The sequence below is a fragment of the Ambystoma mexicanum genome, chromosome 12 (genome assembly GCF_040938575.1).
Source record: "Ambystoma mexicanum isolate Mex_15411 chromosome 12, UKY_AmexF1_1, whole genome shotgun sequence".
NCBI classification, from domain to species: Eukaryota; Metazoa; Chordata; class Amphibia; order Caudata; family Ambystomatidae; genus Ambystoma; species Ambystoma mexicanum.
Window position 1 is genome coordinate 458094323 of NC_090936.1, and position 14902 is coordinate 458109224.

A 14902-nucleotide genomic window follows, 5' to 3' on the forward strand; every position below is an offset into this window, starting at 1 on the left:
GGGAGGGGATGTGTACAGACTGAAACGTATGCTTAAAAGTACAAGGGCTACGGCGAGCATATATACAATGGTGAAGAGAAAACGTGCAATACAACAAGTATCAGCTTCAACATTAACATTAATATTAATATGATTTAGGCTAGGGAAAAAGTGCACTTAGGATGCTAGGAGATGTCGCATATAGGCTTTGACTACAATCCGGATAACAGTTGTGGGATAGATCATGCAGCAGTCTGGGATGCTCAGGTTAAAACAGCGCGTTTTGTTCGAGGGCTATATGGTAGCAGCGTGGAAAAGAAAAGGGTGACTGAGTTGACGCAAAAGCCGGCGTCTGCAGTGGTAAGGAAGGGATGTAAGCAATGTTATAGACTTTAGAGTGTTCCGGTAATGTTTAGCCCAATGGCGATGTCGTGGGGATCATTTCAGTCACCGGCCACATTGTGCACAAAGGCTGGTGAGATACAGGTATGGTTCGAGTGAGTAAGAGGGGCATACCACGTGTTAGGTTGCGAATAAGAGCATGGTGGACGGCACGGATGCAGGAAAGGTGAGTGGGTGGAGGCTCCTGAAGATGTACACCTTACCTGATGGTGGGGGGTGCGTCCCAAAGTACTGGTGTAAAACTCTGAACTCTACGTAGGATAGCGGTAAGACACCATGGAGTAGACCGGGAAGAGACAGGGGCCTTAACCCGGGCCTTTTGTACCGGTCCCGGCTTCGCCTCACATCTCAGCCATGTCTCAGCATTTGTTGATGTAGGCCAAGGCGGCTCCATGCTGCTTTGTGTCTCTTCCTCCCTAGACATTACGGGAGGCCCGGACTGCAGCAAAAAGGTGGCGGCCATGTTGAAAGAGGTTGCGATGTCTGCTGCAGTTGGATGAATAGCAGGCTTTGCCCCAAGATGTTAGGGGGCACATCCTTTCAGCGATGTAGTCTAATATGTTTTAATATGGCTATTAATCGTGGCTGGTGCCCTAAATGGCTTTGTCACAAGTTTGTAGCATGCTTCTTTGGCCAAATTGTTGTTTGGCCTTCTTCCTGCCTTGCCTGGTCAGGAAATCCCTTTATAAGTGTGTGCACTTGCCAGGAAAGCTGCTGCTTTTGCGTCACCGGCTCGGGGGAGAGGGGGGGCATCTGTGTCCCCGTACCCATCCCCCAGGAAGGGGTGCGACTGCAAGGTCTCACTCCACATCCTGCGTGCCAGAAAGTCTAGGTGTAGGGCAAATATGAAACCTGTAGTTGCCCTTGATTGGACAACTGGTTGTTTTTGAATGTTGCAGATTCTTATCATTATGATATGATATGGTATTTGTAACGCGCCTATACACAAGTGTTGCGAGGCGAGGGGGGTGGGGAACAAGGGGGGACCGCCCTCATTGGTGGGCTTGCCTCCAGCTCGAATTTTGGTTATGAGGACCTATGCGGCCATTTTCTCAGATCATCGTTTGTGAGACTCAGAAGATGCCTCCAGAAGATGACTCCTGAAGTGTCCAAGCATCCCTTCCTTTATCCAGCCCAGTGAAGCCCTGTTTGACCTCTTGATCTTGAAAGACCCTGAGCAGTGCTTCAGCGCTTGGATTAGTGGGACCAACTTTTCTAACTGCCTTATCGAGGTTCAAACCCCTCTGAGCCTTCAGCAGTTTCCCTGAACTGTCAGGTGGACTGACCAGCTCTCTTACGGCCCAGCCTCAAGGTGTCCTGTCCTGGAGCAGCTGCTTTGACCACAACTGGCGGGACTCCTATAGTTGCCTGTGTGCTGAGGCCGTTGCTAGAACTTGCCTTGCTATAACCTGTGAAGTGTCCTGAGGTCTACATCAGTGTTTCTCGCATTTCTTCGACAGACTTTGCATCTTGCAGCTGAACTCGACCAGAAGAATCTTTGAACCTTGAAACCAACAGCCAATGATCAAGCCCCACAACGATCAACATCTGGGAAAATTTGAGTCTGCGGGGTAAGTAACAGTGGATCAGTTTCCTGTCGCTGCACCAGTCCGCCATAAGATTACATTGGGAGTAAGTCCCTGTCTCTGTTCCATCCCACTAATCTTTTGGTCGTCCAACCCAGGTTGAGCATACTGCCCTGGGTTAGCCTTGGGTCTGGAATACAAGACCACATTTACTTAACTTTTAGTAAAACAGTTGAACCTTATCAACACTAGCCTATTGATACCTACCTTCAGACACTTCAATGAGAAACACTGTGGCGCTTGTGACTTTTGGGTATAAGGGCCCATTCATCTTAGGGGTTTGACTCTTGTGATCTGGCTCCATTATTGATTGAATCTAAAATACTTACCTACTTTGCTAACTAAGTTCATTGTATATTTGAATCTATGGTGACTGTATATATTTGTATTATAGAGTGTTGTGCGATAATACTACCTGTTAGATTAACTTTCCAGTGTGTTCAGAGGCCTATAATAAATAACTATTTTCACACATTATGGTGTAAATTATGTGCCATACTGTGTGGACTCATTGATGGCCCCTGACCCCACTTGCGCTCTTCTGAGAATAAGCCTTGATTGGTCATACACATACCTTGATTGAGTTTTGGCAAACCTCCGAGTTCCCTGTTCTCTATAGCTAGGGTGGCCGCCTAAAATTTGTTCACCAGGCCAGATTCTAGGAATCTATTTTAACTTGTTTTCACTAAGCCTATCTCTGCACTTTTGCCCTGCTATGCACTCTTCTGTGTGTTCTCTCACGCGCTCACTCTGTACTTTCCCACTCTCACGACATGCAAGTTCTGCTCCCTTCTCTCTGCGCCATTTTCACCTTTTCTCTTGTTGTGCTGTCATTCTCACTCATTCGCTATTTAGCCATCCGCACTCTCCTTGTTCACTCATCTACTATTCATCTGCCCACACTCCTCCATCCCTGCATGATTATTCATTAATCTTTCTTCCATATCACTTATGCTTTTCTATGTCCATATATCCTCCATTATCGTATGCTCTTTAATAAATGTCATCCCTCCAGAACCAAACCCATACCAACTAATCTATTCTCATAATCCTTCATTGACACAACCTAGTTCGCTCTTTCATTCATCAGTCATCCCATTCGTTTTAGTCATCCCTCCTCTCTGCACTATCTGCTTTCCGCCAACATATTCTCCCATCTGCCAAAGTTGATCTGTTTTGCATTCATTCAGAAAAGGTTTTTCCCATACAACGTCCAAATCGATTGGTTTTGTCAATGCTTATTTATTGTACAATTGCCTCATGATTAAAGTAAAAATGAAGTGCGATGTCTTAATGCTAAGTTATCAGCAAACCTAACGTGGGCAATTCAGTTTTAAAACTAGTTGGTGCCTGAAATTTCTTCGAGACCATTTTAGCACTCTGGGCTCTTCTACATTTCGCTTTTAGCATTTTATACAGTACATAATTTTTCTTTTAGCTATGAATTTCGTACCAGTGAACCTAATTTCTGTTCACGGTTCTGCAATGTTGTGCTTATGCCGCCCAAGTCATATTTTCCACCTCAAGCGGGTCCCATTCGAGGCTATGATGGTCCCAGGCAGCTCCAGTTACCCTTACCAGACACCCTGGAGTTATTCCAGTAATGAACAGGCAGCTATCCAAAAAAATGTATTTGTGTGAGTGATGTTGATTACAGCTCTGGAAACTTGAGCGTTGTCTGTTGGAGTTGACGCTTTTTACAGCAACCATAAAACGGCTTAAGATGCTAAATGTTTAAGGAGAATATATGCCAGATGAGTACGACTTCAACGGGCTTTCCTTCCACTAGATCTTTTTAAGACCAGCTAGTGATTTTTCAATAGCTTTGTACGTTATGTTTGATAAGCAAGCTCGGCAGCATAGCAGGCAAACAGCGTTTTGCTTTTCCCAAATGCTTAAACTCAACACATAGGGCTGGATTAGGAATCAAATGAAGCCCTGCAAAATGTTTTCTGACTCCCATTTTACACAGGGGAAGTACAGGGAGTAAGCCCAGCCAATTTAAAGAAGGGGGCTTCAAGAAAACCTTGGTGTGCGGGGTTGGGGGGGGAAATGTGGCAAGAAGGTACATTTTACAGCACACACTTACACTTACTCTGGATACATATTTGATCTTTTAGATCACTGTACAGAATGTTGTGTACAATTGGCTGCAGTGATGATGCGACCAAGAAAAGTATGTGCCGAATATTCCTGCTTCATTTATTACCGGCAGCCCTGTTTGCCAGCCCTCAGATTTGATCTATGTAGAAAGTGGTGTAATGATTTACATCCTCAACTTGCTCGAATGTAACCATTTTATTTGGGAATCGCTATGTAGCGTTCATACTGTGCCAGTTTCCATCATAGTGGTCTTACTATTGCCGTTACCTTACTGAGAAAATGGCATATTGTGACCCCCCCCCCCCATTCCCCTGGGTAATCGGACCCTGTGAGTTAGCAAGCATCCGTTGGAGGTGGTACAGCTTCCTGGCCCAAACCAAAGTCCACTCAGGATTCGCACAAGGGGAGTAAAATGAGAGGCAAGTAGCTTATTAATGTTAAAGGTGAAAGACTGTGTTGTAGCTAATAAAAATGAAAAAACGTAGTCTCTCAAAAGAAACCCGAGCCACAGTTTGTTTCGAATTCACCTTAAAACTTTAACCCCTTAACTGCTATGCTATTCCCCCCCCCCCCTTCCTCTCCCAGTGCCAAGGTGTGTTTTTGGTGATTTCGGTATGTCACCATTCAATCACTTGTACCTTTTTTGTAACATGAGATATCTCAGGCAGATTTGGACACCCCCTCAACCCCCCCACATGTAGCCGGTCATAACGCCAACAGGGAATTCTAGCTTGCTGTAGGGGGGGGCGAGGGAAAATAACAAAAAAGGGAGAACATTTGTTTTTTTTCTTAAGAAAATGCCAATAAAATGATCAAAGAAGCCTGTGGCTTTTTGCTTGTAAGGTAGGCAGTTTTGGCCTTTTTTTCCAATAGGACATGCGTGGACGGAATGGCATACGTTTCTGAAAAGTAGACAAAATTCCAAGTTTAGGAAGGGGTGATTGGCGCAGGTCAGGCAACAACTATGTACTGAAAAATTCCATAGTGCGGGGAAAAATCGGGAAAATGACAGGAAAAAAGGTATGTGGTGGACGTGGTTGGCCCGGCAAGGCAATGGCTTCTGCGAATTTTGAGAAAAGCAATGCTCCGCTACATTCCCCCCGACTCTTCCAGTTAGGAAATCATACATTTTTCATAATGTTTCACAAAACGAGCAATAAATACCAAAACCCAAAAACGGAGCCGTGGTACACAGGCTTTTTCTGTCTACGGCCTAAGCAGACGTACTTAGCATGTGTAAGTAAGGAAAACAAATGTGGCGAGGAAGGGCAAGCATACATTGTTTGAAAGAGCACAGGCAGACCTTTTGAAGGGTAGGTGACTTGTGCAGGTTACAAAAGGGTATAGTGCCTAAAGCGGCGACTAAATGTAGGTCACATTTGGGAAATTAAAGGGTTGTGTGACAAAGTGCAGCAGCAAATGTGTCAATGTTATGAAAACCACGCAAACACTACAAATGTCCTACTTTCCCGCGTTTCCACAGGTGTCCCGACGAAAACAGTACCTCACATGTGTGGGTGCACATACATGGGCGCAAAGGGAAAAGGCTAAACCACTGGTAACCCATGGTTTGAAGCGACAACCTTCAGATTTGGGCCTGGGGTGTCGCAGCCAGCAAGGAAAACGGTTAGCCCCATGCTTTTCCGAAAAGAGGACACACGTTGGAATCCACAGAGGTCTGACTTGCACAAATCACCCCAGAATTTATTAGCCACAAGCCCTGGCAAATTTGGAAATTTAGCGAAAAAACCCTCAATTTTCAGAGATTTTTCCAATTGCCAACCCCCCCCCCCCCCATACGCTGCCAACAACACATGGCCTATCTCCCTGCGTTCCCACAGGTGTCCCAATGCAAGGCAACCCTCGTATGCGTGGGTGTCGGCACCTGGGTGAGAATGGGTAACTCATCCGTATGGTAAGTGCTCTGGGAATACAAGAATCGCTGTGTACTACCCACTGCCACCCTGTTTCTCCTCTTCAAGCCCATTCACAGGCACCTTTGCTCACACTCCTTATACATATAGTTCACAGTGCAATAGGACAGACAGGTTTGGTTTAGCACATGAAGGGAAGTTAATGTGAGCAGTAAAGCCACGTCGAGGTACAAACAGTTTTACTGGCCATTCATACACCTTTCGTGTCTGCAGTCAGTAGGCATCCATTTCAGCAGTCGCACCTCTACCAAATCACTTGCTCCACAACAACCGTATCTACACTCTTACAGCGTGTGGCCATCTGCTCACAATGCAACCATGTCTCTAGCAATATCTTTCACACCCTTTTCCAGTACTTGCATATCAACTGTGTCTGCACCAACCGTATCTGCACACTCTCAGCAAGTGGACATCCGCTCACTTGGCTACCTGGCTTACATGCGCTGTCTTTTACACCAACTTCAAGTACGCCCATATCAAGTATGCCTGCATTCACCGGTCTTGTTGAAACATTCATATCTCTAACCTTTCCCACACTAAACACACATCCACTAACATGCTAATCATTTCTGCAGTCCTGGGAAAGTGCATTCACAGAAATCCCATCTGCATGTACTACGTAGCTTTACCTCACTCACACACCAATCGTATCCACGTCATTCCTACAGAAGAAATTTCAGTCACACCAAACATGACATTAGTTCATTTAAAACAATAAAAAAAGGCAGGGTGGTACGAGATAGACAAGACACCACTGCCATATAGATGGTGTCCAAGTACCATTTTCATGACACTTGGACCTCAAGGGAGGGAGCCAAAGTGGCGTGTACTAATTCGAAAGACCCCCTTTGAGTGGAGGGAACCAGAATGGTGTTCCTGTCTTCTCCAACTCGCCCCTCGAGTAGAGGGCGAGCGACTGGCGTTTCTTTGCATGGCAAGCCTCGGGCGGAAGGCTTTCCTTTGCAAGTCACGCCTCGAGCAGAGGGAGCTAGACTGACGTGTCTTTCAAAGGCAGGTCTCAAGTGAAAGGTACCGGAGTGGTGTGCCTTTCCAAGGCAGGCCTCAAGTCGAGGGAGCAGGAGTGCCATTCCTTTGTAAGGCATGCATGAATTCAGGGTCCCTTTCAAGGAATGATGGGCATTCCCGGAAATCAGTCGATCTCCCAATACTTTTTCATTGTATGATACAAAAGGAAACAAGGCTGTAGGCAGAGGGCTGGCTTGGAAGGGCATTGGGGACAGTACACCCGAGTATCCCTCATTCCTTGTTTTGTGCACACCTTACATTTTCTGTATGGTTGCGTCTTCATGGTTGTGGCAGAACATAATAAGCAAAGTGTTGTCCTTTCAATCTGGCCACATCTTCTACCTCTGGATAGGAGGGAGTTTGTACATGGACAATGGTCAAAGATTGTACAGCTTCTTTTTCAAAGTTCAGAAATGAGAGGTTGTTTTGTGGAGCAGCTGCACGGTATACAACATAAGTCCCCCAGACTTTGGCCCAGCTTTCACTGAGGCTGGAAAAGCAATACCTAATGAATATGTAGAGCACAACCATGAGAGGTCACACGCGGACTAGCAGAAGATGGTCACCATCGTGTATGTGAGATAAAAGTGGAATTGGAGACAATTTCTGAAAAAAATCTAAATGTCCAGATGTTAGAAGAGCGCCCCTCTTCAGAATCCCAGTTGATAGATTACTGACACCCATTGTCGACCAGTGACATTAGCTGCTACAAGACTCCAGATTTCAACTAATGCAGAACTCAAGACAATGTTAATTACATGGCTGTTTCTTCTCCTACACACAAAGAAATAAAGCATGATGCCAAGAAGAGACTTCGTGCAACCAATAAGAATGTTGTTTCTGATACAGTTACAAATCTGTTAGGCATGGACACAGGCAGTACAGAAGTGAAATTGGTTGGAAATGAAAATGCATCAGTTTATATGGACATTGAGAGAAATAAGGAGCATTGCAAAGAAAAAAAAGCCAAAGTGGAAATTTTTGACGTGATTGCTTTAGGTTTCCATAGTTCTGTTGGTTTGACCTCTACCAACACAGACGAGAATCCGATATCTACTGAAGATGGGAGTAGATCCATAGTCGTACCAAATTCAAAAATGCCTTATAAAGGGGAAATATAAAAGTGAAAGAATTATTTCGAAAGATGATCTGGATACGGTTAGCCTTGGCTTACCAGAGAGTTGTTTACAAGATAGACTCTTGAAACCACTGGCAGTTAATACAGATGAAGAGAGAAGTAGAAGTGACAACTGCATGATTGTAACTCGGGTTGTAATTTACAATTGTGAGCCGTCTCCTAGTTCCTCAGTTGGCAAACCTGAAGCATGCTTCTTTGGTCTCAAAAAAGAAATGTCTGCCCCACAGAGGGAATTTGCGACCGATTCTGGTAAAGAAATTAGTCAGTGGTCATACAAATGGCAACAGTGACCATTGTTTGGAAACTGAAGTAAAAAAAGTAGGTGCATCTGCTGCGCATGTCAGCAATACAAGACAAAATTATTTTGAAACGAGAGATGCAAGTTTCAAACAAGCTGTTGATTTAGGTTCTGCTACATCTAGAGTTCCTTGGTTTGTAGTGCTATGTTTCAAAATGTGACTGAACATTGTGCAGTTTTTTCTATCTTGCCGGGAGGCCAGAATGGCATCAGGAATGGACATGTTCAGCTAGTCTGAGGGGCAATTTGTGGCCTGCCCCTGCAAGTGTGTCCCAGGCCACCTCAATACCTCCCCCAAGCACCCACTCCTGCTCACACCACCATACACTTCAGCCCCAATTCCCACCCACCCCACTAACCATCCACCCCCCGCTTAATATACAATGTTGAAAGAAACTCAAATTCTTACTTGCATAACAAAGGAGAAGCTTGAAATGTACAAGACCTGTAAAGAAAAAAAAAACACATATCAGTGTCAGCCCAACAAAAACCAACACACACTTCCATGCTCCCATCAACTTCCGCTACGGGGGGTGCTCGCAACATTAATTCCTTCAAAACGCCCAATGCCCACTTACTATGGTGCTCACTTCCCCTGTCTGAATACTATGCACAGGAAGTAAGCACCACACTGATGTGCTGTGCCATTGCTTGGCGCAGATCCAGCGATCCACACCCAGCACTGCACTTGCTTTCCTTGCAAAGCAGCCAGCCCCCTTCCATTCATCATAATCCCTGATGTCTAATGCGCCCCCAATCCCGCAAAACACCAACAGAATAAATCAAGTTTTCTTCTTTTTGTTTTGTTTGCCACGGGGCAGATGGGCCCATTAGTGTGCCCATCTGCCCCCAGGTTGACCAAAACACACTCCCCCATGCGTTGGGGGGCATGTGCCAAGTTTTCTACTGGCCCTCTTTGCCCCCACCCCAAATGGTTGGGGTGGGGGTCTTTTCATGACATACATGGCTGGTGGTTTAGGGTTCCTCCCCAACCCCCCTCTACAGGCACACTATTTCTTGATCTTTGATTTTTTTGTTTTGCCACTTACCTAGGGGCAGATTGGCACATTAGTGTGCCCATTTGCCCCCAGGGTGCCCAAAACCTACTGCCCCATCCATTGGGGCCTATCCCATCTCTTCTGGTGGCAATCCCCCTCCCTCTTCCCCCGTGGCAGAAATCTGCCCCAGGGAGGGCTACATGAGGTGCCCCCCATCCACTTGGGGTGGGGGAGAGGGCCACCCCCCCTTTCATTACAAATTCTCCTGGTGGTATAGTGGCCCCCAACCCCCCAAATCCACCCATGTTTACATTTATATTAGGGCCCTTCGCTATGGGGCAGATGGGCACCCATCTGTCCCAAGGTGGGCCCAAACCTGCGGCCCCATCATTTGGGGTTGCCTGTCCACACTTTTCTGGTGATCCACTCCACATGGATGGGGGGCATCTCATGTAGTCCTCCCTGGGGGCAGATGCCCCTTCTTAGGGGCTGAAATCTGCGCAAAGGGAGGGCTACATGAGGTGCCCCACATCTACTTGGGCTGGGGAGAGAGGGCCACCCCCCTTTTCATTACAAATTCTCCTGGTGGTCTAGTGGCCCCCCAAATCCGCAAATCCACCCATGTTTGCATATTTTATTTTAGAAAATGTGGGCTGTCCCCCCCCCCCCCCCCCAAGGGGGCCCAAACCTGCAACCCCATGCATTGGGGGATAGGGGGGAGGGCCGCTTACATAGTAAGCAGCCCCCACATCCCTGGTGGTCCAGTAGAATTGCTGGAGGCGAATTGAGAGCTCTGTGCCCAATCCGTGAACAGCAATGCTTCAAAAATTTGTAGATGGAAATGGGAGAGTCTCCCCTTTCCAACGACCCCTCCCTCGATCTCAACGGCTCAATAATGCCAGAGATGGAGGAAGAGGGAGAAGGGCACTCACCCTCACTCTTTCACTGAGGCAGCCGAAAATGGCTGACGCTGTGAAATTGCTTTCAGTTTCATGTCGGCATGCGTTATGCACACTGACGTGAAACTGAAAGAAATCCAACCCCCAGCCCGTGAGGAGGAACCTTTGCAGGGATCGCACAAAACAATGTGCCAAAAAGGACTAGCTATCTTGTCCTTGGCACTGTTAAAGTAATGTCAAGGATGAGATGGCTCGTCCTTGGCACTTGAGAGGTTAATTATATGTTGGTCAATTTTGACAAAAATCTCAATACACAACTGTGCATAAACCCTTCTTGATTACACGGGTTTCGGCATCTTGTGCCTTTTTTCAAATCTGGGCATTAATTTACTGCAACATCTAAGTTCATTAGGCTCATGACCAAGATCAAGGAGTGGTGAAAGGGAGGAGATTTAGGGTTTGGTACATAGAATAGACAGTTCATATATAATATTTCAGAGCAGTTAAAACATTCTACCATAATATCCCCAAACTCAGTCATTTAGTAAAAAAAGGGAAAAGATACATATAGTCAGCAAAGGGTACTGAAAATAGGTTGAACCATTTTACATGCACTAACCGAAATAATTAATGTGTTCATTGTCAACTTACTTCATTAACTCTTCTCTATGCTCATATTTTCAATTATTTGCAACAGAACTGGTGCCCTGCAAGAGACAGGTACCAAAAGTTAATTAACGGGAAACGCTAATGCAGTGCCACGCAAGAGACCAGTACACATTAAGAACGCAAGCCTACAGTGAATATGAAAGTTTATTACATTGCAGGTGGGATTAACCCAATTTGCAGTTTTTTTTTTAACAGAACATGAGGACAGCTACATTATGGTAAGGTATTATCATAATGCTCACTTGCATTTAAGGAAATATGAGGGTGTAGATGAGCCACTGTCCCGCTTTGATATAGAACCAAGAGAAGTTGATCTGAAGCAATGCGCTTAGTACGCATGAATTGGGGCAGGGCACCAGTTCTGTTGCACATAATTGAAAATATGAGAATAGAGAGTTAATGAAAGTATGTTGACACTGAACAAATGGATTTTGAATTATCTCAGTTAGTGCATGTAAAATGGTTGAACCTATCTTCAGTACCCTTTGCTGACTATATGTATCTCTTCACCTTTTTGACTATATGACTGTTTGGGGATATTATGGTAGCGTGTTTTAACTGCTATGATATTTTATTTATGAACTATCAACTCATTTGGTGGTGTTTGGTTCTATGTACCAAACCCTAATTCTCCTCCATTTCACCACACCTTGATCTCTGTCATGAACCTAATGTACTTGGATATGGGAGTAAATTAATGCCCAGATTTGAAAAAAGCACAAGATGCCGAAACAAGTGTAATCAAGAAGGACTTAACCGCAGTTGTGGATTGAGAGTTTGTCAGAATTGACCAACATATAAGTTTTAAGGTGAATTCGAAACCAACTGTGGCACAGTTTTCTTTTAAGACTACCTTTTCTCACTTAGCGGAGGTTGATTATTAATTTTTTTCCCCCCTCTGATCACTCTCAAAAGCGCAACACCTAACGAGAACATATTTTGAACTGAGTCGCTGGGCTTAAGAGGTTGACCTACAAAAAAAGTAGAAACCCTACAAACAGAGTACTAATAAAAATGAACTAGAAACCAAAAGTGCTGAGGACTAGAGAAAGCATGAGAAGGAAATCTACAAATCAATGGACAAAGCAGGGATGTGTCAAGGTGTGGCAAGATGGGGCGAAAGGAGAGTAGGAGGCAGGTGGAGGGGCGGTAGGGAAATGGTGATCACAATGGATTCCAGGGAGTCCAGTAGGGTGAGGTGGTAGCACCTTAATGAAAAGGGACAAATAAAACGAGTGTAGAAGAAGAAAAATCAAATCAAAGCAGAGGAAAGGCAGACATGGATATGGAAAGTTTCAGTACAGCTGAACTCGTGTATATTTTCAGCAGCATTCTGTTAAATGTCTGCTATTTCTCCCAAAAAGTTGATTTCCATGCAAATATTTCGAACTGTACTTCCTTTAAACCGCACAATGTCATTAATTTAGGAATTTAAAGTGCAACTCGGAGCCAGCAGATTGAATGAATGTTCGGGGCTGAATAACACAAACTGCACTGGATGTTGGAGGGCGCATAGGACTTGGAGCATCCCACACTCGCTCTTGCTGAAAAGAGATCAGTGTTTAAGATGTGTAACTGTCTGTAGTGTGGTATACACATCCCTTGTAACATAACTTTAAACAGAATAAAGACGAGAAAATAAATATTAGCCAACTTGAGCGAGCTTGGAAGAAGAACTGAGTGAATAAAATGCTTTGATAGTATGCACGAGCAAACTCTGAATATAAAAAAAAAGATATAGCAGGCTAAGCAAATAATATTCGGGTCAGTTCTTCACCAGTCCAAACATAGCAAAGGAACTCTTTAAAAGTACTTTTGGAATTGTAATCTCCCTTTGTTCTGAATTACCTAATTGTATCATCTCAGGACTTGTGTGATTACTTGGCACATTATTTTATTGATTAACTCTCTGAAATATAAGATTTAAGAGTACATAAATGTGACATTGTTTTTGCTCACTGTTAGGGAAGCTTTTGCAAATTTGGCAAATTCGGATTTCTGACATGCAATCCCTCCCAAATGTCATTGGGGGGCCTGGCAAAGTATACTGCATGTGTTTACTTGGGCATGGCTTCAACATGCCTTGGCTCACGCTTCAGTGAGTAATTTCCAGATATGCCCCCACACCCTCCCTTGCACAGAAACACCTCCTCTCCTCTCAGTGCTGGCTCCATGGAAAACAGTTGAGCCCCACAATCAATTCAGTCCAATTGTGCACATAACTCCTCTACCTATTTCCTTCCTGTGTATCCTATCAACCCTGCGCCCTCATACCAACTATCTACCCAACTTGGCTTCTCCCTACCACTACTAAATGTTAAATCATACTCCACCTTTGCATCTGACAGGGACAACACTTCAATGCCATAAACTATGGCAGGAGGCTCTATACAAATGCAATATAACATAACTGTACTTGACCTATTGGATCTATATGGCATTTTTCCCTATACATCAGAGGATATGGATATTAAAACGTACTTCATTCCTTACCACTGTTGCACAAAGCAACGCTTTGCTATGAAACAGGAAATGCCTTCGATTTGCAGAGGAATAGCCTGTTATTGGGTTGCACTTAGTCAAACCAGACCCCTTGAGTCTTAACATTGGAAAAAGGGGCAGGCCTTCCTTTTCTTTCATTAGAGGCATTAGGAGAGTAGTAGGGCCCTATAACCTGCTTCTTACACCTCTGGTGCCTCAAATGATTCTTGGCCTACTTTTCTTTTTCACACAGAGTTCAAATAGCCAATGTTTATCTCTAGTCATTGTGACTATTGCAAGGCAATATATTTTGGACTTCCAAAAACTCGACTGCATAGATTTCAGGTCATTCGGAGTGCTGTAGCAGGACTTCTACATACGTTTGGCTGCTGCTGCGATCCTATATCACAATGACTTAAGGAGCTCCACTGACTGCCGGTGGGAAAATGCATAGAGTTCAATGCACTATGCCCGGTTCATAGACCCAATATAAGGCTCTGGATTCCTCAAATTGATTTACAAACCCACTACAGCAGGGATTAGCATCTTATGGTTTACTTAACATTCCTCTGTTTAAGTATTGGAAATGGGGTGGATGTTGTTTTTCTGTCAAAGCGGCAACACTTTGAGATGGCATGTTACACTTAAGGTGGTGTGGTGCAGGCAGACGATGACCAAAGCTTAAGTGAAATTACAGTATACAAAGGTCTCACTAAAGTACCCACCAAATAAACTTGCAGGAGTTCAAGTTAAATTGGCCTTTGCGATTTTCTTGGAAGTCTTAAATGTGTTTCTTTAAAAAAATAAATTGTACTGAGCCTATGCTTTTATGGGTATTTCTGCTCTACTTTCTGCTGTGCTTTTCTTCTGCTTGATATTTCAGTTTATCTAATTTCATTAGACGACCTAAACAGTTTCCATAATTCTATTGTCTTTTAGTTCGGGTAATTGGGAGGAAATGGGAATGTCTAAAAATCCTACATTACAAACCTCTTTCCCATGCCACCTTTTTTAAAACATTGTATTTTTCTTTTTTTAAAGATGCAATTTGATTGGGGTTCTCCGCAACCACTTCTTAGATTGGGTAGGTCACATGCGCTCACAGTGGCTCAACTTCCCACTCAATTGAGCACATGAAGTAGTGTATCCACAAATGTTCTGTTTACAAAGGCAAAAATAATTTTATCATAGGTTTCAGTTCTTCACCTTCTGTTTTGTTGTGAACAACTTCTCTCTACAACAACTCCCCCCTCACACTCCCCTACACCCCCCCCCCCAACCCAACCCAACCCAACCCAACAAGGAAAGCATCTTTACCAAGTACTTATGGTGCCCCTTTAGCTACAGACCTTACAGACAAGGTGAGACTTTTCTTACTCTGTGGCTTCT

At 44.4% G+C, this 14902-nt stretch overlaps 1 protein-coding gene across 2 annotated transcripts in view; it reads left to right on the top strand.

The window, feature by feature from the left end:
- DUSP16 (dual specificity phosphatase 16) overlaps positions 1–14902 on the top strand; it is a 707767-nt gene that overhangs the window by 79113 nt on the left and 613752 nt on the right. Inside the window, exon 2 of one of the 2 annotated variants that reach the window (XM_069628709.1) lies at positions 1842–1952. The exons of the other annotated variant lie outside the window; for it this stretch is intronic. The gene's annotated coding sequence lies outside the window, so the exon portion shown is untranslated. The remainder of the gene's footprint in view (positions 1–1841; positions 1953–14902) is intronic. 2 annotated transcript variants of the gene reach the window in all.